The 21,409-nt window shown below is 47.3% G+C and overlaps 1 long non-coding RNA gene across 1 annotated transcript; it reads left to right on the top strand.

Moving 5' to 3' along the window:
* The first annotated feature begins 289 nt into the window (after positions 1-289).
* Positions 290-9,938, top strand: LOC141201383 (uncharacterized). Its single transcript, XR_012272935.1, has 3 exons — positions 290-530; positions 5,209-5,326; positions 9,353-9,938. It is a non-coding gene; the product is annotated as an uncharacterized lncRNA (long non-coding RNA).
* Positions 9,939-21,409: the final 11,471 nt, after the last annotated feature.

Genomic DNA, 21,409 nt, shown 5'->3' with positions numbered 1-21,409 from the left:
GAAATCCCATCTGCCCGATCCTTCTGGCCCTGACATCCTCTATCGGGGGAGAGTCAGGAGACCCCCATACACATCAGTGGGTAGGCCGGTCCTGCTGCAATCGTCAGGTTTAAACTATTTTAATCCAATGTGTATGGGGACTGAATCTTTACTTTAAAGCTTTGCTTTTCTATTTTCTCACATAGACACTAATACAAATGGCGCCTGACCCAATACTTTAATGACATCTTTATCATATTGTGCATTTTCGCTTTAGCTTTTTCTTCCTGTCCAACGACGAAATTCTCTCTGAGACTAAAGATCCTCTGCGGGTCCAACCACATCTAAAGAAGGGCTTTGAAGGCATCGCAAAGCTGGAGCTCCTTCCTAACCTGGACATCAAAGCCATGTACAGCACCGAGGGGGAACGCGTAGAGCTCATCCAGACCATCTCCACCTCCGAGGCTCGGGGGGCCGTGGAGAAGTGGCTCATCCAAGGGGAAGATGTCATGTTAAGGAGCGTGCATGATGTTATTGCTCGGTCACGAATGGTACGGATCTACCTACAGACCAAAAGCATTAATTGGAACTAATCTAGTCTATATATATAATCATCTTATCCCGTCTGTGTGTCTGTCTGTCCAGGAAATCCCGCGTCGCTCATTGGTCCGGCAGCGGCCAATCAGCGCCGGGGGATTTCTAAAAAAAGATGGCGGCCGTTAGCGGCTCATCTGCGGGACGGAGCTGAGCGGCGATGCAGCCGGGAGATGACCGGCGCAAGGCGCTCATCTCCCGGCCGGCAACAGCAGAAGGAACCCGACCGACGGACCTATCTGCGGGATGGAGATGCAGCCGGAAGATGAGCGCCGCGAGGCGCTCATCTCCCGGCCGGTAGCAGCGGAAGGACCGCTGGCGTCGCTGACCTCCATGCGGAAGGGAGGACCGGGGAGCGGCGCTGCGGGTCGGGATACTTCTGCTGTGAGCGCCCGCTATGTCCCGGGTTCTCGCAGCGGAAGTAGCCGCACAGGCAGCGCCGCTCCCCGGTCCTCACCAAGACGATTCGATGATTGATCGAGGTCTTCGGACCCGACCAATCACTGATCTTAGCGCAAAACTTAAACACCGCTGTGCTGATTGGTCGCCGACGCTGCCCGCGACCAATCACCGATCTTGGCTCCACATTTAAACACCGCTGTGGTGATTGGTCGCGGACGATATTTAAATTTGGCGCCAAAATCGGTGATTGGTCGCGGCCGATATTTCAATTTGGCGCCCAAATCGGTGATTGGTCGCGGTCAGCGTCCGCGACCAATCAGCACAATAGTGTTTAACTTTGGCGCCAAGATCAGTCATTGGTCGCGGGCCAAGACAGCGACCAATCACCGATTTGTGCGGCACTTTTAAATAGCGTCCGTGACCAATTGGATGTCAGCGCCACTCCCCGGTCCTCCCTTCACACCCTAGCCGCATGGATGTCAGCGCCGCTCCCCGGTCCTCCCTTCACACCCTAGCCGCATGGATGTCATCGGCGCTGCCTGTGCGGATACTTCCGCTCCGAGAACCTGGGACATGAGCGGGCGCTCGCAGCAGAAGTATCTGGACTCGCAGCGCCTCTCCCCGGTCCTCCCTTCACACCCTAGCCGCTGATGTCCCCACTGTATCCGCATGGTCTTACAAAGGTCCGGACATTTGTGTTAAAAATCGCTGATTGGTCGCTGGCGCTGCCCGCCACCAATCACCGATTTGGGCGCCAAATTTAAATATCAGCCGCGACCAATCAGCACAGCGGTGTTTAAATGTGGAGCCAAGATCGGTGATTGGTCGCGGCCGATATTTAAATTTGGCGCCCAAATCGGTGATTGGTCGCGGGCAGCGCCTGCGACCAATCAGCGATTTTTAACACAAATGTCCGGACCTTTGTAACACCATGCGGATACTGTGGGGACATCAGCGGCTAGGGTGTGAAGGGAGGACCGGGGAGCGGCGCTGCGGGTCGGGATACTTCTGCTCCGAGCGCCCGCTCATGTCCCGGGTTCTCGGAGCGGAAGTATCCGCACAGGCAGCGCCGCTGACATCCATGCGGCTAGGGTGTGAAGGGAGGAACGGGGAGCGGCGCTGACATCCAATTGGTCGCGGACGCTATTTAAAAGTGCCGCACAAATCGGTGATTGGTCGCGGTCTTGGCCCACAACCAATCACGGATCTTGCCGCAAAAGTTAAACACTACGGTGCTGATTGGTCGCGGACTCTGACAGCGACCAATCACCGATTTGGGCGCCACATTCAAATATCGGCCGCGACCAATCACCGATCTTGGCTCCACATTTAAACACCGCTGTGCGGATTGGTCGCGGACGCTATTTAAATGTGGCACCAAAATCGGTGATTGGTCGCGCCCAGCGTCGGCGACCAATCAGCACAGCGGTGTTTAAATGTGGAGCCAAGATCGGTGATTGGTCGCGGCCGATATTTGAATGTGGCGCCCAAATCGGTGATTGGTCGCTGTCAGCGTCCGCGACCAATTAGCACCGTAGTGTTTAACTTTGGCCGCAAGATCAGTGATTGGTTGCGGGCCAAGTCGGCGACCAATCACCGATTTGTGCGGCACATTTAAATAGCGGCCGCGACCAATTGGATGTCAGCGCCGCTCCCCGGTGCTCCCTTCACGCCCTAGCCGCATGGATGTCAGCGCCGCTGCCTGTGCGGATACTTCCGCTCCGAGAACCCGGGACATGAGCGGGCGCTCGCAGCAGAAGTATCCCGACCCGCAGCGCCGCTCCCCGGTCCTCCCTTCACACCCTAGCCGCTGATGTCCCCACAGTATCCGCATGGTGTTACAAAGGTCCGGACATTTGTGTTAAAAATCGCTGATTGGTCGCTGACGCTGCCGCCGACCAATCACCGATTTAGGCGCCAAATTTAAATATCGGCCGCGACCAATCACCGATCTTGGCTCAACATTTAAACACCGCTGTACTGATTGGTCGCGGACGCTATTTAAATGTGCCGCCAAAATTGGTGATTGGTCGCGCACAGCGTCGGCGACCAATCAGCACAGCGGTGTTTGAATTTGCCGCCAAGATCGGTGATTGGTCGTGGCCAGCGCCAGCGACCAATCAGCGATTTTTAACACAGATGTCCTGACCTTTGTAACACCATGCGGATACTGTGGGGACATCAGTGGCTAGGGTGTAAAGGGAGGACCGGGGAGCGGCGCTGCGAGTCCGGATACTTCTGCTGCGAGCGCCTGCTCATGTCCCGGGTTCTTGCAGCGGAACTATCCGCACAGGCAGCGGCGCTGACATCCATGCGGCTAGGGTGTGAAGGGAGGACCGGGGAGCGGCGCTGACATCCAATTGGTCGCGGCCGCTATTTAAATTTAAATGTGGCGCCAAAATCGGTGATTGGTTGAGCCCAGCGTCGGCGACCAATCAGCACAGCGGTGTTTAAATGTGGAGCCAAGATCGGTGATTGGTCGCGGCCGATATTTAAAATTGGCGCCCAAATCGGTGATTGGTCGCGGGCAGCGCCAGCGACCAATCAGCGATTTTGAACACAAATGTCCGGACCTTTGTAACACCCTGCGGATACTGTGGGGACATCAGCGGCTAGGGTGTGAAGGGAGGACCGGGGAGCGGCGCTGCGGGTCAGGATACTTCTGCTCCGAGCGCCCGCTCATGTCCCGGGTTCTCGCAGCGGAAGTAGCCGCACAGGCAGGGGCGCTCCCCTGTCCTCTCTAATACGATTCCGCTCCCCGCTCCTCACCAATACGATTCGCTGATTGGTCGCGCTCTCCACACCCGACCAATCAGTGATCTTGGTGCTAAAGTTAAGCACCGCTCTGCTGATTGGTCGCGTCCGCTGCCCACAACCAATCACCGATTTGGGCGCCACATTTAAATAGCGGCCGCGACCATTCACCGATCTTGCCGCCACATTTAAACACTGCTGTGCTGATTGGACGCGGACGCCGGACGCGTCCAATCAACGAGATTGGCGCCAAATTTAAGCAACGCTCTGCTGATTGATCGCGGTCGCTGGCCGAGATCAATCAGCAGTATTGGCGCAAAATTTAAACAACGCTCTGCTGATTGGTCGCGGTTGTCGGCCGTGACCAGTCAGCAGTATTGGCGCCAAATTTAAACCTCACTCTGCTGATTGGTCGCAACCACCGGCCGCGACCAATCTGCGTTTTTGGTGCCAAATTTAAACAACGCTCTGCTGATTGGTCACGGTCACCGGCCGAGACCAATCAGCAGCATTGGGGCCAAATGTAAACCCCGCTGTGCTGATTGGTCGCGGTCGCCGGCAAAGACCCATCAGCATTATTGGTGCCAAATTTAAACCCTGCTCTGCTGATTGGTCGCAGCCGCCAGCCGCGACTAATCAGCGATTTTGGTGCCAAATTTAAACACCGCACTGCTGATTGGTCGCGGCCGCCAGCCGCGACCAATCAGCGAGATTGGCGCCAAATTTAAACGCCGCTCTGCTGGTTGGTCGCGGCCGCCATCCGCGACCAATCAGCGAGATTGGCGCCAAATTTAAACAACGCTCTGCTGATTGTTCGCTGTCGCCGGCCTCGACCAATCAGCGATTTTGGCGCCAAATTTAAAGAATGCTCTGCTGTTTGGTCGCGGCCGGCGACCAATCTGTGATTTTGGCGCCGAATTTAAACCCCGCTCTGCATCGCTCTGCTGATTGGTCGCGGTCGGCGGCCATGACCAGTCAGCAGTATTGGCGCCAAATTTAAACACCGCTCGGCTGATTGGTCGCGACTAATCAGCGATTTTGGTGCCAAATTTAAACACGCTCTCCAGTCCTCACTAACACGGTTCGCTGATTGGTCGCGGCCGCCGCCCGCGACCAATCATTGATATTGCCGCCAAATTTAAACACCGCTTTGCTGATTGGTCGCGGTTGCCGAACGCGACCAATCAGCGATTTTGGCGCCAAATTTAAACACAGCTCTGCTGATTGCACCCGGTCGGCCGCATACCTATTCTAGAATACCCGATGCATTAGAATCGGGCCACCATCTAGTTCTTTTATATTTGTATAAGATTATTTGGCGGCAGTGAATGATTTGTGGATGATGTATCTCTTGCAATAGAGCCAGGTAGCAGATCTTCTACCTGCAATCGGTAGAAATGAATTTGCTAGATAATACTAGTAAGGTTGTCCCTCTCTTAAATGCTTCTGTCAACATAATTTAACTTTCTTTTTTAAAAGGCATACCCTGCGACTGCAAGAAAAGACTGGGTGAGGGAATGGCCGGGACAGGTCGTGCTCTGTGTGTCTCATGTTCTGGACAAGTGAAGTGCATGAAGCTATCGACAGTGGCCCGGAGGTACGGCATAAGCTCCTTTACTGATCAAGGTTGCTTCACTATAAACAGTCATGGCCGGAAGTGTTGGCACCCTTGAAGTTGTTCCAGAAAATGAAGTATTTTTCCATAAAAAATTGCATGTGTATTTTCTGTTATACACATGTTTATTTCCTTTGTATGTATTGGAACAACACAAAAAAAGGCAAATTGGATATAATTTCACACAAAACCCCATAAATGGGTCGGACAAAATTGTTGGCATCTTTCCAAAATTGTGGGTAAACAATTTTGTTTCAAGCATGTGATGCTCGTTCAAAGTCACCTGTGGCAAGTAAAAGGTGCGGGCAATATGAAAATCACACCTGAAACCTGATACAAAGGGGAAAAGTTGACTCAGTCTTTGCGTTGTTACGTGCCACACTAAGCAGGGAGAACAGAAAGAGGAGAAGAGAACTGTCTGAGGACTTGAGAACCAAAATTGTTGACTAATATCTTCTTTTTGTGTTGTTCCAATATACACAAATGAAATAAACATGTGAACAACAAAACGTGTAATTGTAATAATTTTCTGGGAGAAATACATATATATACATTCATAGACAGACTTCATGAGTTCTCCTGCTAATAGACTGTCATACCCAGAGACGCAGCTTATAGGAGTTTCCAGGGGGGGATATACCATTGGTGCAACAGAGGTAAGGGGACCCACATTCACATCCAAAGATGCAAGCAGCTTATTTCACAGTACGTTATTAGACTGCAAAGAGCCCATGTAGTGTTCTTGCCCAGGGGTCTTCTCCTGGGGGTTGCAGTTGTACAGCGGCTCAATATCTTGAAAGTACCCAAAAGGCTCCATAGTATTGTTGGGATTTTGCATTGATTCATGCATCTTGTCTAGAGATGCGCAACTAAATTTGCAGGACCTTGGTCTAAGAGAGCAGGTTAGTAGTCTGTGGCTGTTGGATGGGAGCCTTGCTAACCGCCTCTTACATGCCGGCATCCCTGGCTCCTCTTTTGATTAGCCGGCCAGGCGTGATGTCATTTGTGCCTCACACCACAACTATGACATCGACATCAAAAGAGGAGCCGGAGATGCCGGTTCACGGGGCTCCGGTCCTGCGGCCGTGGAATACTGACCGGACTGTTGGACCAGAGTCCTGCAAATCCATTCGCTCATCTCTACTCTCGTCATATCTACCAATAAGGGAAGACATTGTATGGGATTTCCCATAATACCAGCATAAAATTAATCCATCTGCATTGAGTTTTCCATGCTGTTTGTAGCAGGGTTTTATAGAGGTACATCTGGGTATTTGGAGCAATTTGCGAGGAGGCAAATTGTCCCAGCAGACTCGCAGCACATTGGGGGCTCTCGTCACCATAGAGGGGCACGCTCGTGACGTGGTCAGGGAAATGATCGAAACAGGTTTGTGCAAACATCATGGCTGGCAGCAAACTTTCCAATACCATGTTCTATTTATTATACACTACATGGAGAAAGGTATTGTGCCCCCTCCACATTACACCTACAGGGGCTTTTATGGCCTCCTATTCTAATCCATATCCAGGATGTTAATATGGAGTCCGTCCCTCTACAGATATCACAGCTCAGTATGCCGAGCACCTTCATACATTTCACCATATTCCTATGTTCTTTCCATATCTATGTTATGTTCCCCCCTCTTTTCTTTGAGTTTTCATAGGACACAATTGATCTTGTCACAGTAAAGCAATCTTGGGGTGTACTTACAATGACGTCTATGGGGCAGTAGTCATTTCTGCATATTGAGATGGTGGTCCCTATATAGGAATGTTTTGGCATCTGTAGGTGTCGGCATCCCCTGTATATGACTCATTGCCACAATTGATCTTCTTTATAGTCAGTGGTTTGGATGGCCTAGGTGCGGTTTGTAATATTTTCTATCAATGGTGTGTGTGCCCTCCTCTGTGCAGTGTCGTTCTATAACCATGGATGGACTAATAAAGGGGTTTTATGTCAATTCCTTTAATGACCTTTTGTTCGGTTTCTTTGTAGGTATTATGTCATTCTCCGAGTGGTCAGCCATTCTAAGCCTGAGCAGACATATGGCAATGTAATTGATGTGTGCCTGACATTGTTCTTCCCTATGTGGCGGTGACATATTTATGCTGCCATTCTCCAGTATTTGTTCTAATTAATCATCCTAAAGGTGTTTAGTGGGGTTGAGGTTGAGAACGTGTGGGAAACAGTTCTGCTCTTCTATTCCCTTAGGGTTGGAAGCTACAATTGTTTAAAATGTCTTGTGCTGAAGCATTAAGATATCTTTTCACTGGAACTAAGGGGCCTAGACCACCCCCTAAAAACAAGGCCATACCTCCACCACCAAACTGCCCAGCGGGCACAATGCAGTTAATAGGGTAATGTTCTCCTGGCATTCACCAAATCCAGACTCGTCCATCAGATGCCAGATAGAGAAGTGTGATCCGTCACTGCACAGAACAGGTCTCCTCCAGAGTCCTGTGGTGGCGGCTTCACACCACTCCATCCGACGCTCGGCATCGTGCTTGGTGATGTAAGGCTGCATGCAGCTGCTCGGCCATAAAGCTCCAGGCGGGGGCGCAGTGTTTGTGGTGATGTTGTTACCAAAGTAGATCTGGACTCTGCAGTTATGGAGTCAGGAGAGCGTTCTGCCCTCTGCTCCTCAGCACTCAGTGACCCCGCTCTGTAATGTTCCGGGGTCTCCTGAGGTGCTGCAGTTCCTTCCACTCCTTAATAATATCACTCACATGTGATGGGGGAAGATTTAGGAGGGAAGAAATGTAATATCCAGACTTGTTACCCCGGTGGCTCCTATTACAGGACCGCGCTGGTATCAGAGAGCTCTGCACCACCAGCCGTTCTGTCATATGTTAGTAACAGCACACAGCATGGGAGGGCGGATGTTATACACCGGGGGGCGTGGGGATTGATGTTATACACTAGTGGGGGGCGAGAGTCTTAATGTTATACAAGGCCGAGGGGCCAGATGTTATACCCTAGGGGTACGAGGGGCTAGATGTTATACTGTCCGAGGGCTGGATGTTATACACTGAGGAGCAAGGGGACGGATATTATATACCGGGGTGAGGGGACAGATATTATACACCAGGTGCGAGGGGACGGATATTATACACCAGGGGCGAGGGGACGGATATTATACACCAGGGGCGGGGGGACGGATATTATACACCGGGGCGAGGGGACGGATATTATACACCGGGGGGGCGAGAGGCCAGATGTTATACACAAGGGGGAGGGAGCGAGGGGACAGATGTTATACACCGGGGCTGGGGCCGGATATTATGCAAAGAAGGGCTTGGGGTTGGATGTTATACAGTGGGGTTGAGGGGATGGATTTTATACACTGGCGGGGGGGGGGCGAGGGGACGGATATTATACACCGGGGGGGTGAGAGGCCGGATGTTATACACCAGGGGGAGGGAGCGAGGGGACAGATGTTATACACCGGGGCTGGGGGCCAGATGTTATGCAAAGGAGGGCTTGGGGTTGGATGTTATACAGTGGGGTTGAGGGGATGGATTTTATACACTGGCGGGGGGGGGCGAGGGGACGGATATTATACACCGGGGGGGCGAGAGGCCGGATGTTATACACCAGGGGGAGGGAGCGAGGGGACAGATGTTATACACCGGGGCTGGGGGCCGGATGTTATACCCTGGGGGCCAGATGTTATGCAATGGAGCGCTTGGGGTTGGATGTTATACAGTGGGGTTGAGGGGATGGATTTTATACACTGGCGGGGGGGGCGAGGGGAGAGATGTTATACTAAACTAGGGGCGAGGGGTGGATGTTATACACCGGGGGAGGCGAGAGGCCGGATTTTATAAACTGGGGGCTGAGAGTCCGGATGTTATACACCGTGGGCAATGGGACTCAATGAAAAAAGCAGAATTCGGTGACTAGGAGTTTTGTCCTATAATGTATGTGCATTTGCCTTCCCTTTAGAAACTCTCCCTTGTGATTCTGCAGTGTCTTAGAGGTTGACTATCTTTTCCTACATTCCTCAGGAGTTTCTCATGAACAGACTTCCGGTGGCTTGCCCAACTCCGCTATTACTGGGAGAATGAGAATGCGAGAGTGCGAATCATCAACTGCAATGTGAAGTCCGCCTATGAGTACCTGGGCAGCTCCCCACGCCTGGTCATCACTCCGCTCACTGACCGATGCTAGCGGACTCTGCTATGATGTGATGGGTTATGCTCAGAAATGTTTTTGACTTTTGTATGATGCATGAAACTTATTAGCAATTATTATTGATATTTCATACCAGTTCTTTCATGTTTCATTGGTAGATCGGTGCTTTTTATCTAAATCTTGGTGGAGCTCCAGAAGGTCCGGCCGGCACAGGAAAAACTGAGACCACCAAAGATTTGGCCAAGGCGCTGGCCGTGCAGTGTGTGGTCTTTAACTGCTCTGATGGTTTGGACTACATAGCAATGTCAAAGGTACATACAATGTTAAGCTGCTCCATTGCAGATAATAAACTGACTCCATCCGATGTTCTGCTGACATCTTTTGATTATATAGTACAGACCAAAAGTTTGGACACACATTCTCATTTAAAGATTTTTCTGTATTTTCATGACTATGAAAATTGTACATTCACACTGAAAGCATCAAAACTATGAATTAACACATGTGGAATTATATACTTAACAAAAAAGTGTGAAACAACTGAAAATATGTCTTATAGTCTAGGTTCTTCAAAGTAGCCAAGAGGTAGTCACCGGAAATGGTTTTCACTTCACAGATGTGCCCTGTCAGGTTTAATAAGTGGGAGTTCTTGCCTTATAAATGGGGTTCGGATCATCAGCTGTGTTGTGCAGAAGTCTGGTGGATACACAGCTGATAGTCCTACTGAATAGACTGTTAGAATTTGTATTATGGCAAGAAAAAAGCAGCTAAGTAAAGAAAAACGAGTGGCCATCATTACTTTAAGAAATGAATGTCAGTCAGTCCGAAAAATTGGGAAAACTTTGAAAGTGTCCCCAAGTACAGTTGCAAAAACCATGAAGCGCTACAAAGTAACTGGGTCACATGAGGACCGCCCCAGTAAAGGAAGACCAAGAGTCACCTCTGCTTCTGAGGATAAGTTTATCCGAGTCACCAGCCTCAGAAATCGCAGGTTAACAGCAGCTCAGATTAGAGACCAGGTCAATGCCACACAGAGTTCTAGCAGCAGACACATCTCTACAACAACAGTTAAGAGGAGACTTTGTGCAGCAGGCCTTCATGGTAAAATAGCTGCTAGGAAACCACTGCTAAGGACAGGCAACAAGAAGAAGAGACTTGTTTGGGCTAAAGAACACAAGGAATGGACACTAGACCAGTGGAAATCTGTGCTTTGGTCTGATGAGTCCAAATTTTAGATCTTTGGTTCCAACCACCGTGTCTTTGTGCGACGCAGAAAAGTTGAACGGATGGACTCTACATGCCTGGTTCCCACCGTGAAGCATGGAGGAGGAGGTGTGATGGTGTGGGGGTGCTTTGCTGCTGACACTGTTGTGGATTTATTCAAAATGGAAGGCATACTGAACCAGCATGGCTACCACAGCATCTTGCAGTGGCATGCTATTCCATCTGGTTTGCGTTTAGTTGGACCATCATTTATTTTTCAACAGGACAATGACCCCAAACACACCTCCAGGCTTTGTAAGGGCTATTTGACCAAGAAAGAGAGTGATGGGGTGCTACACCAGTTGACCTGGCCTCCACAGTCACCAGACCTGAACTCAATCGAGATGGTTTGGCGTGAGCTGGACCACAGAGTGAAGGCAAAAGGGCCAACAAGTGCTAAGCATCTCTGGGAACTCCTTCAAGATTGTTGGAAGACCATTTCCGGTGACTACCTCTTGAAGCTCATCAAGAGAATGCCAAGAGTGTGCAAAGCAGTCATCAAACCAAAAGGTGGCTACTTTGAAGAACCTAGAATATAAGACATATTTTCAGTTGTTTCACACTTTTTTGTTAAGTATATAATTCCACATGTGTTAATTCATAGTTTTGATGCTTTCAGTGTGAATGTACAATTTTCAAAGTCATGAAAATCCAGAAAAATCTTTAAATGAGAAGGTGTGTCCAAACTTTTTTCTGTACTGTATATACACACACATATATATACTGTATATATACACACACATATATATATATATATATATATATATATACACACACACACATATATATATATATATATTGTATATATACACAACACATATATATATTGTGTATATATACACACACACACATATATATATATACTGTATATAGACACACACACATATATACTGTATATAGACACACACATATATATATACTGTATATACACACACACATATACAGTATATACTGTATATAGACACACACATATATATATTGTATATAGACACACACATATATATATATATATATACTGTATATACACACACATATATATATACTGTATATATACACACACACAAATATATAGCTGCGTCCTCTGTGTCTCTGTACAGATATAAGTGTAACACGTACTGGATCCAGCACAGGTGACAGTCTGCCATAGAGCTGACGTGCAGTACATACACTATGTTATGGGGGCGCTCACCTGTGCGGACCCCGCTCTCCGGCCGCTACTTCTTTGCTCATATAAGGTCTCATTCTGCCATTAAACAATTCGGTTGTCATGGCAGCGGGGGTGGGGCGTTGGTAGGGGGCGTGTCTGGTATAGGGCAGATTGGGGCGGGGCTGTCATGCAGTGCTTGTCTCATCCCTGTAATTTCCTGCTGATGCCACCTGGTGGACAGCATTGGTCAGTACACGCTGAGAATGCTACATTTGCATTGTACTGTGGGAGCTGCTGGTACTACTGGTGCTTCCTGACTGCTGTCCCTATGAGGTATGCAGTATGTCACATGGTGGGGGAGGAACATTTTATATATGTATATGCACTGCTCAAAAAATAAAGGGAACTGTGCGGCCCTCCAAACAAATGCCACCCCACACCATTACTGACCCACTACCAAACCGGTCATGCTGAGGGATGTTGCAGGCAGCAGATCGCTCTCCACGGCGTCTCCAGACTCTGTCACGTCTGTTACATGTGCTCAGTGTGAACCTGCTTTCATCTGTGAAGAGCACAGGGCGCCAGTGGCGACTTTGCCAATCCTGGTGTTCTGTGGCATTTCTTTGGATGGCCGCACAGCCCTCCTTGTGCTCGGCAGAGGTAGCCTGACTGCCATTAGGTACCGAGATGAGATCCTCAGACCCCTTGTGAGACCATATGCTGGTGCGGTTGGCCCTGGGTTCCTCCTAATGCCGGACAATGCCAGACCTCATGTGGCTGGAGTGTGTCAGCAGTTCCTGCAAGATGAAGGCATTGAAGCTATGGACTGGCCCGCCCGTTCCCCAGACCTGAATTCGGGACACATCTGGGACATCATGTCTCGCTCCATCCATAAAACGGACAAACAACACAAATATTGGTTCTATCTTTTACACATTTGGGGTAGCCCTTAAGAGGGCCATTGGGTCAAAGAGAGAGAGAGAAGAGAGAGGGGAGGGAGAGAAGAGAGAGGGAAGGGAGAGATACCGGGAGATACCAAGAGAGGGAAAAAAGAGAGACCCAACCAGTGCAAGGCTAAGCCGGGCAGGCGGCAGCGGCTATTTATACCCACTGCTGATCTCTGATTGGTGGAAAATCTGGGTATGGCTGCTCTGATTGGTGGAAAAACTGGGTGTGGCTGCTCTGTGATTGGTCAGCATTATGACCTCATAGTGGCGATGACTCATACCTCCTGGGTGGTTGTTTTTAATGTATTTTTTGTTGTAACATTTTGTATGGCTGTTTGGTGCAGGGGGTGGGGTCGGGAGTATTTTAACCCCTGAACACCCCCATGACCATATGCCTCGACCCGTAGAAGCGTGATAGACACGCGAAACGGCCGTCGTCCGCAAAAGGCGCCGCTTCCCTGTATTTTTAATGGAAATGGAATAAAAGAAGATTTTATTAAATCGGTGTGCCACCTCGCTTTCTTCATGTATGAGTAGTATAATAATGATGATTTATCCTGGGGATGGGTTATCAATATCAGATCGGTGGGGCTCCGACACGCGGCACCGGCTCTACCCATCAGCTGATTGCAGCGCTCAAGTGTAAATAGTGTGAAGATTGAACATCACAGCTCCATTCACTGTACTGTGGGTCCTGCAGATCAGCTAATATTCATGTAATAGGAGCTGATCTGCAGCACCAGGGAGCGGCCACTACAGAGTGAACAGATCAGTGATTTTTCAGCTCCTCAACACTGTTTACATCTGACCTCGGCCGAAGCTGCAAACAGCTGATTAGTGGAGGAGCCACGTGCCGGACCACCACAAATCTGATATTAATGAGCTAACCAGGGGATAAGCCATCAAAATGTTTGTCCTGGAAAATCCCTTTAAGGCCCACCTGCACATAATAAATATATATATATATATATATATATATATATATATATATATATATATAGCAAAGAGTGGGAAGGGGTTAATCAAAGGCTCATAAAACGGACAAACAACACAAATATTGGTTCTATCTTTTACACATTTGGGGGAGGGATAGATACCGGGAGATACCAAGAGAGAGAAAAAGAGAGAGACCCAACCAGTGCAAGGCTAAGCCGGGCAGGCGGCAGCAGCTATTTATACCCACTGCTGATCTCTGATTGGTGGAAAATCTGGGTGTGGCTGCTATTTATACCCACTGCTTATCTCTGATTGGTGGAAAATCTGGGGGTGCCTGCTCTGTGATTGGTGGAAAATCTGGGCATGGCTGCTCTGTGATTGGTCAGCATTATGACCTCACAGTGGCGATGACTCATACCTCCTGGGTGGTTCTTCTGGGCAATTCTGTTTTCTGATTGGTGGAAATTCTAATCAGCATTATGACCTCACAGTGGCCGTGACTCATGTTTCATGGACTGTTCTATCTGGGTGACCTGAAACATGCTGATCTCTGATTGGTTGAAATTCAAGTCATCTTCATGACATCACAATCGAGAAGAATGAATATCCAATTTACTTAATATAAATGACCAGCAATGCTGTTCTCTTAATGGTGGAAATTCAAGTCATCTTCATGACATCACAATCAGCATGTTATTACTGCCGATATGTCCAATTTTTTTCCTAAATTTCCTACGTTTGTCCTAATTTATTAGCACATATATACCACTCATTCCTACAATCAAAGGATCAGGAAACCCCTCTGAAATCAATATCCTACAATTTACCCCAACAGCAAAAAAACAACTATACACAAAATACCAAAAGGTATATCAGATTATTAATGAGCAAATAAAAGACACATAAAAATAATTTTTAGAAATGTGTAGAAAAAATGCTGTAAAGTAAGAATGCTTCAAAAATAGAAATGTTAATGATCTATTTAATCAATTAACAAAATACAAGTGAATGAACAAACGAAAAATCTAGATCCAATCAATATTTGGTGTGACCAACTTTTCACTTTAAAACAGCGTCAATTCTTCTAGGTACACCTGCGCAAAGTCAGGGATTTTGTAATAATGCAGTCAGGTGTCTGGTCATACACCATGGCAAGACTGAGCAAGAATACACAAGGAAGTTATACTACATCAGCAAGGTCTCTAAGGCACAAATTTCAAAGCAGATTGAGGGTTCAAGATGTGTCATTCAAGCACTAGTGAAGAAGCACAAGAAAATGTGCAAGGTTGAGGTCAATAGATGCAGTGGTCGGCCAAGGAAACTTAGTGCAGCAGATGTATGACACATTATGGTTACTTTCCTTCAAAAGCGGAAGATGTCCAGCAGTACCATCAGCTCAGAACTGGCAGCAACCAGTGGGACTCAGCTTCACTCATCTACTGTTCAGAGAAGACTGGCCAGAAGTGGTCTTCATAGCAGAATTATGGTGAAAAAGCCATATCTTCCACATCAAAACAAGGCCAAGTGACGCTGAGTCACTGCATTAAAACAGAGAAAACGGGGAAGGAGGGGGGGGGATTGGCAAGATGTGCGCGGTTGAGCCAAAATATGAAAAATGTGGTTGTTACTGTAGGGAGTTTGTTCACTGAAGGGCTGGAGAGCAGAACAATAATGAGTGTCTGTGGTCAATAGTGATGCATAACCACGGTGAAGGGTCCTGTAAGTTTGGGGCTGCATTTCAGCAAATGGAGTTGGGAATTGGGTCAGACCTCATGCTATAACATTTTCCCCCATCATGGGCCCCTCTCTGGCATATTGTCCCCATTCTGGCATAATTTCCCTCATTCTGGTTTAAGACATCGCTGTTTGCTCCGCTGCACCTTCTGCATTCTTCAATATCCAGATCCATATTCCAGTTTGTCTTCTCTTCTGCACTACGTGAGTCCACAATCAACTGAGGAATGCCTACGTCTGCTTACTATCCTTATTTCTGTTTGCATACTACTGTACCTAAGTAAACTTGGACTATGGTTAACTTTTGCATACCCTAATAGTAATGAAGGCCGTGCCTTACAGATTAGGTTCTAAGAAGTATTGTTTGGATTGAACTTACCTTCATAAACTGTTTGCTGTGATCTTTTGCACTTGAGTTTAAAATAGACTTTCACACTACTCTTGTCTCAGTCTCTGCTTTTGGCCCACGCCATTGGACTTCAGGGTATCTACTAACATCGTAACAGGCAGTTCCTTTGAGCTCATGATTCTCATTTGGTCTGACATGCACTGTGAGCTGTGAGGTCTTATATAGACAGGTGTGTGCCTTTCCAAATCAAGTCCTATCAGTTTAATTAAACACAGCTGGACTCCAATGAAAGAGTAGAACCATCTCAAGGAGGATCACAAGGAAATGGACAGCATGTGACTTAAATATGAGCAAAGGGTCTGAATACTTATGACTAGAGATGAGCGTTGTTCTACTCGAACTGTTCGCCAATCTCAAATTCGAGCTGTTTTGGGCGGTGTTCGAGCCGTTCGGCGAACACGAACAATTTGAGAAAAATTCGGCTGTTCGAGGTTATGTTCGATAACTGTTCGTGCACCAAAATCATAACTGGATTTTTTCTCAGTAATGATGAAAATTAATGTTAATACGCAGTTTGAGTGTACAGCGGGGTGGGGGGAGGGGCAGGGGATGGATCTCTGCAGGAACAATGAAGATCTCCATTTTTTTTTCTCTTTCCCGCATTTGCAGTGGGGAGGTGCCATCTGTCAGCCTATCAGCAGCGCACACACGGAGCGAAGTGCTTTTTTTCACACAAGCAAGGGCATGTGTCATTGGCAGTGTATGTCACATGTCCTTGCCCTATAAGACCAAGCCATTTTCCCCGTCGCCACCATTTTCTCACTGCTGCAGCTGCGTGTTAGACGGCACCGCTGTTGCTGTGTGCGCTATACCTTGTTAATTTCAAGCCAATTTTCGCACAAATATACAGATAGCTTGGGAGTAGGGAATAGTTGTGATTGCAGTCCTTTTAAGGACTAGGTTACAGCATTTCCTACGACTTTTATCAGGCAGGTCTGTGCTCTTAAATAGATAGATTGTGGGAGTAAAGACTAATTGTAATTGGAGTCCTTTTCAGGACTAGGTTACATCAGTTCCTATCAGTTTTTGCCAGGCAGGTCTGTGCCAGTGCTGTGCAAGTTTTTTTCACAGCATTTGGCTGAATCTAGCAAAGCTAATCCTTTTTGGCCTATTGCAGAGTGTGTTAGTCAGTGGAGTAGCCTATCTGTGTTGCAAGATATACCACCTGTGTATAGAATACCAATTTTTTTACTGCACCTAGTGAAGTAAAATCTTTTGGGCATAGCATCATTCTATTAGTCCATCTATACTGACCTCCATCAGGTTGCAAACTGAATATAATTTTTTTCTGCATCTAGCTCTGAAAAAATATTTGGGCTTCTAGCAGTGTGTGGGACTTTCTCTATTAGTCCATCTATACTGACCTCCATCAGGTTGCAAATTAAAAATAATTTTTTTCTGCATCTAGCTCTGAAAAAATATTTGGGCTTCTAGCGGTGTGTGGGACTTGGTCTATTAGTCCATCTATACTGACCTCCATCAGGTTGCAAATTAAAAATAATTTTTTTCTGCATCTAGCTCTGAAAAAATATTTGGGCTTCTAGCAGTGTGTGGGACTTGGTCTATTAGTCCATCTATACTGACCTCCATCAGGTTGCAAATTAAAAATAATTTTTTTCTTCATTTATCTCTGAAAAAATATTTGGGCTTCTAGCAGCGTGTGGGACTTGTTCTGTTAGTCCATCTATACTGACCTCCATCAGGTTGCAAATTAAAAATAATTTTTTTCTGCATCTAGCTCTGAAAAAATATTTGGGCTTCTAGCAGTGTGTGGGACTTGGTCTATTAGTCCATCTATACTGACCTCCATCAGGTTGCAAATTAAAAATAATTTTTTTCTGCATCTAGCTCTGAAAAAATATTTGGGCTTCTAGCAGTGTGTGGGACTTGGTCTATTAGTCCATCTATACTGACCTCCATCAGGTTGCAAATTGAATAAAAAAATTTTCTGCATCTAGCTCTGAAAAAATATTTGGCCTTCTAGCTGTGTGTGGGACTTGGTCTATTAGTCCATCTATACTGACCTCCATCAGGTTGCAAATTAAAAATATTTTTTTTCTGCATCTAGCTCTGAAAAAATATTTGGGCTTCTAGCAGTGTGTGGGACTTGGTCTATTAGTCCATCTATACTGACCTCCATCAGGTTGCAAATTAAAAATAATTTTTTTCTTCATTTAGCTCTGAAAAAATATTTGGGCTTCTAGCAGTGTGTGGGACTTGTTCTATTAGTCCTTCTATACTGACGTCCAGCAGGTTGCAAATTGAATATAATTTTTTTCTGCATCTAGCTCTGAAAAAATATTTGGGCTTCTAGCGGTGTGTGGGACTTGGTCCATTAGTCCATCTATACTGACCTCCATCAGGTTGCAAATTAAAAATAATTTTTTTCTGCATCTAGCTCTGAAAAAATATTTGGGCTTCTAGCAGTGTGTGGGACTTGGTCTATTAGTCCATCTATACTGACCTCCATCAGGTTGCAAATTAAAAATAATTTTTTTCTGCATCTAGCTCTGAAAAAATATTTGGGCTTCTAGCAGTGTGTGGGACTTGGTCTATTAGTCCATCTATACTGACCTCCATCAGGTTGCAAATTAAAAATAATTTTTTTCTTCATTTAGCTCTGAAAAAATATTTGGGCTTCTAGCAGTGTGTGGGACTTGTTCTATTAGTCCTTCTATACTGACCTCCAGCAGGTTGCAAATTGAATATAATTTTTTTCTGCATCTAGCTCTGAAAAAATATTTGGGCTTCTAGCGGTGTGTGGGACTTGGTCTATTAGTCCATCTATACTGACCTCCATCAGGTTGCAAATTAAAAATAATTTTTTTCTGCATCTAGCTCTGAAAAAATATTTGGGCTTCTAGCAGTGTGTGGGACTTGGTCTATTAGTCCATCTATACTGACCTCCATCAGGTTGCAAATTAAAAATAATTTTTTTCTGCATCTAGCTCTGAAAAAATATTTGGGCTTCTAGCAGTGTGTGGGACTTGGTCTATTAGTCCATCTATACTGACCTCCATCAGGTTGCAAATTAAAAATAATTTTTTTCTGCATCTAGCTCTGAAAAAATATTTGGGCTTCTAGCGGTGTGTGGGACTTGGTCTATTAGTCCATCTATACTGACCTCCATTAGGTTGCAAATTAAAAATAATTTTTTTCTGCATCTAGCTCTGAAAAAATATTTGGGCTTCTAGCAGTGTGTGGGACTTGGTCTATTAGTCCATCTATACTGACCTCCATCAGGTTGCAAATTAAAAATAATTTTTTTCTGCATCTAACCCAGCCAATAGTTTTGGCCTAATACCACAGTTTGGCCACTCAGCTCTGCTCGGTTACCATCCATTGTTTTTTTGTGCAAACAACTCCAGAGTTGTGAATTAGTTAACCACCAAAATGAGTGGAAAAAGGCCTGCTGCTGGTGGAAAGGGGAATAGGCGTGTTGGGAAGGGGAAAAAAGGTTGTGTCCGTGGGGTAGGTGCAGAAGAAAGACCATCTTCCAGCCAAACTAAAATGTCTACTTCTTTTAGCGGACAATGTGATAAGATCCCTTTCTTACGGCCACGCCAATCGCTACAAATTCCAGATGAGGCACAAAAACAGCAGGTGCTTCAACGGATATCAAGTGCTCCTTTAAGTGGGCTCTCCTCCACATCAACTTCAACATCACAAATACTCCAGTCCTCAAAGGTGTCACCCAAATCGCACTTGCTTCCTCACAGCTCCCAAATCTCCAGCTGCCCGTCTGAGTATGAGGTAGAACAGATGGTTGAGTCTGCAGAGCTGTTTACTCATACTATAGCCTGGGAATCAGAGGTCGACTCCAGCGCTTCTGTGAATCCAGACGAGGAAATGATCTGCACTGATGCCCAGAATCTTTATGAGTCGGATCCAGGACCAGACGCAGAAGGTTCTGACCATAATGTAGACCCTCATTCCCAAACTGTAACTCCTGTTGGTGGAGACAATGAGGAAGACGATGATAAGACTCAAATACCTGATTGGAGCGACAACTTTAGTTTTTTGTCAGGGCAGGAACAGGTTGGCTCTGAGGACGACGGGTGTGATAACGCACAGGGTGATGATGATGAGGTCGGAGATCCCACTTACTGTCAACCCACAGTCAGCCAAGAGATGAGGTCAGCAGAGGAGGTGGAGGAAGATGCTAGTGACGACGAGGTCAGGTTGCGCCTTCCTGGACAGAGACGTAGTACTGGAAGCACGTCAACAACTGCATCCTCAAACACAACTCTGCCTCTCACCACAAGTCGTGGTGGCTCTTCAGGTCGCATGGGTGCTAAGCCTTGCATAGCCTGGGCATTTTTTCAGATCGATAAAGATGACCCAACTCGTGTTATCTGTAACATTTGTCAGTAAAAGCTAAGTAGAGGCCAAAAAATACATAGTTTGAGTACTTCATGCATGAACCGGCACATGGACATGAAGCATAAGTTGCAGTGGGAAGCTCAGTGTGCTACAATGCGGTCTAGCCGGCCGGGCCAACCACCGTCTGCCATATATTGTGCATCCGCGGCCTCTTCATCCTCTGTGACTGGGGGGACAGCAGTCACACCTGTTTTGGGGCGCAGACCTGCCACCTCTTTACCCGCAACAGCCAGCGTGATTGGCAGGTCATCATTTTCTTTGGAGGTGGTAACACCAGCTGGTCTTGAGCGCTGTCCGACATCGATAATGTAGCACCCTGAGGATTCGGCTGCTACAGGGGTATTGCACCTCAACCCAGAGGTGTGATATTCCACTCCCGGGTAAGGATGGAGTGTGGATCTGAGCTCGGTAGGCTGCATGCACTACACACATCCCATTTCCGAGGAACAGGCCGACGGTACTCCCACTTAGAAATGTGCAGGTACGACCGAGTCTGTTCCTGGCTGGAGTGGGAGGGGGGTGGTACATCCCAAGTAGTGTAGGGGCAGATAGGGGGAGCAGCCTGGGTAAAGATAGGAGCTCATTGGGTGCTGGTCACCTGAGCTCACACATAGAGGGTGTATATAAGGTGGGCACCATCAAAGAACAGGGTCAGTTGCAGAGAGAAAGTCAGCGAGCGGAGGAGAAGAGAGACCCAGAGTGAGAGAGGAGAAAGAGAGACCCAGAGGGGAAAGCAGAAGAAAGGACTCTAAGACCCCAAATTAAATCCCCGGGTGAGGAGTCGGCATCAGGGTACCGGAACCCAAGCTGGTGGGGGCAAAAACACTCCCCAGCCAGAGACCGGAGACCGTGGGCAGCGTTTGCCACAGTCACCCACCACATCCACCACGAAGGCATACCACGAGGAGGGTCAGGGAACCCAAGGCCAAGGGTCTCCCAACAGAAGGCCCGAGGGAGCTGGACCTGGGTGGATCAATAGTGGGGACGGCCAGAGAAAGGACAGAAGGAGAGCTCAGGGTCACGCTCCGGACTTATTTGGGAGTTGGCTGGATCCAGAACCTGGTGGACGCAGCACGGCTCGGGAGGTCACTCGAAGCTGGAGTGACCGGAA

The sequence above is a fragment of the Phyllobates terribilis genome, unplaced genomic scaffold (genome assembly GCF_046119375.1).
Source record: "Phyllobates terribilis strain yellow unplaced genomic scaffold, ASM4611937v1 Scaffold_110__1_contigs__length_5578470, whole genome shotgun sequence".
NCBI lineage: Eukaryota > Metazoa > Chordata > Amphibia > Anura > Dendrobatidae > Phyllobates > Phyllobates terribilis.
The sequence above is the reverse complement of the archived record's forward strand: the minus strand, read 5'-3'. Positions and strand labels throughout refer to the sequence as shown.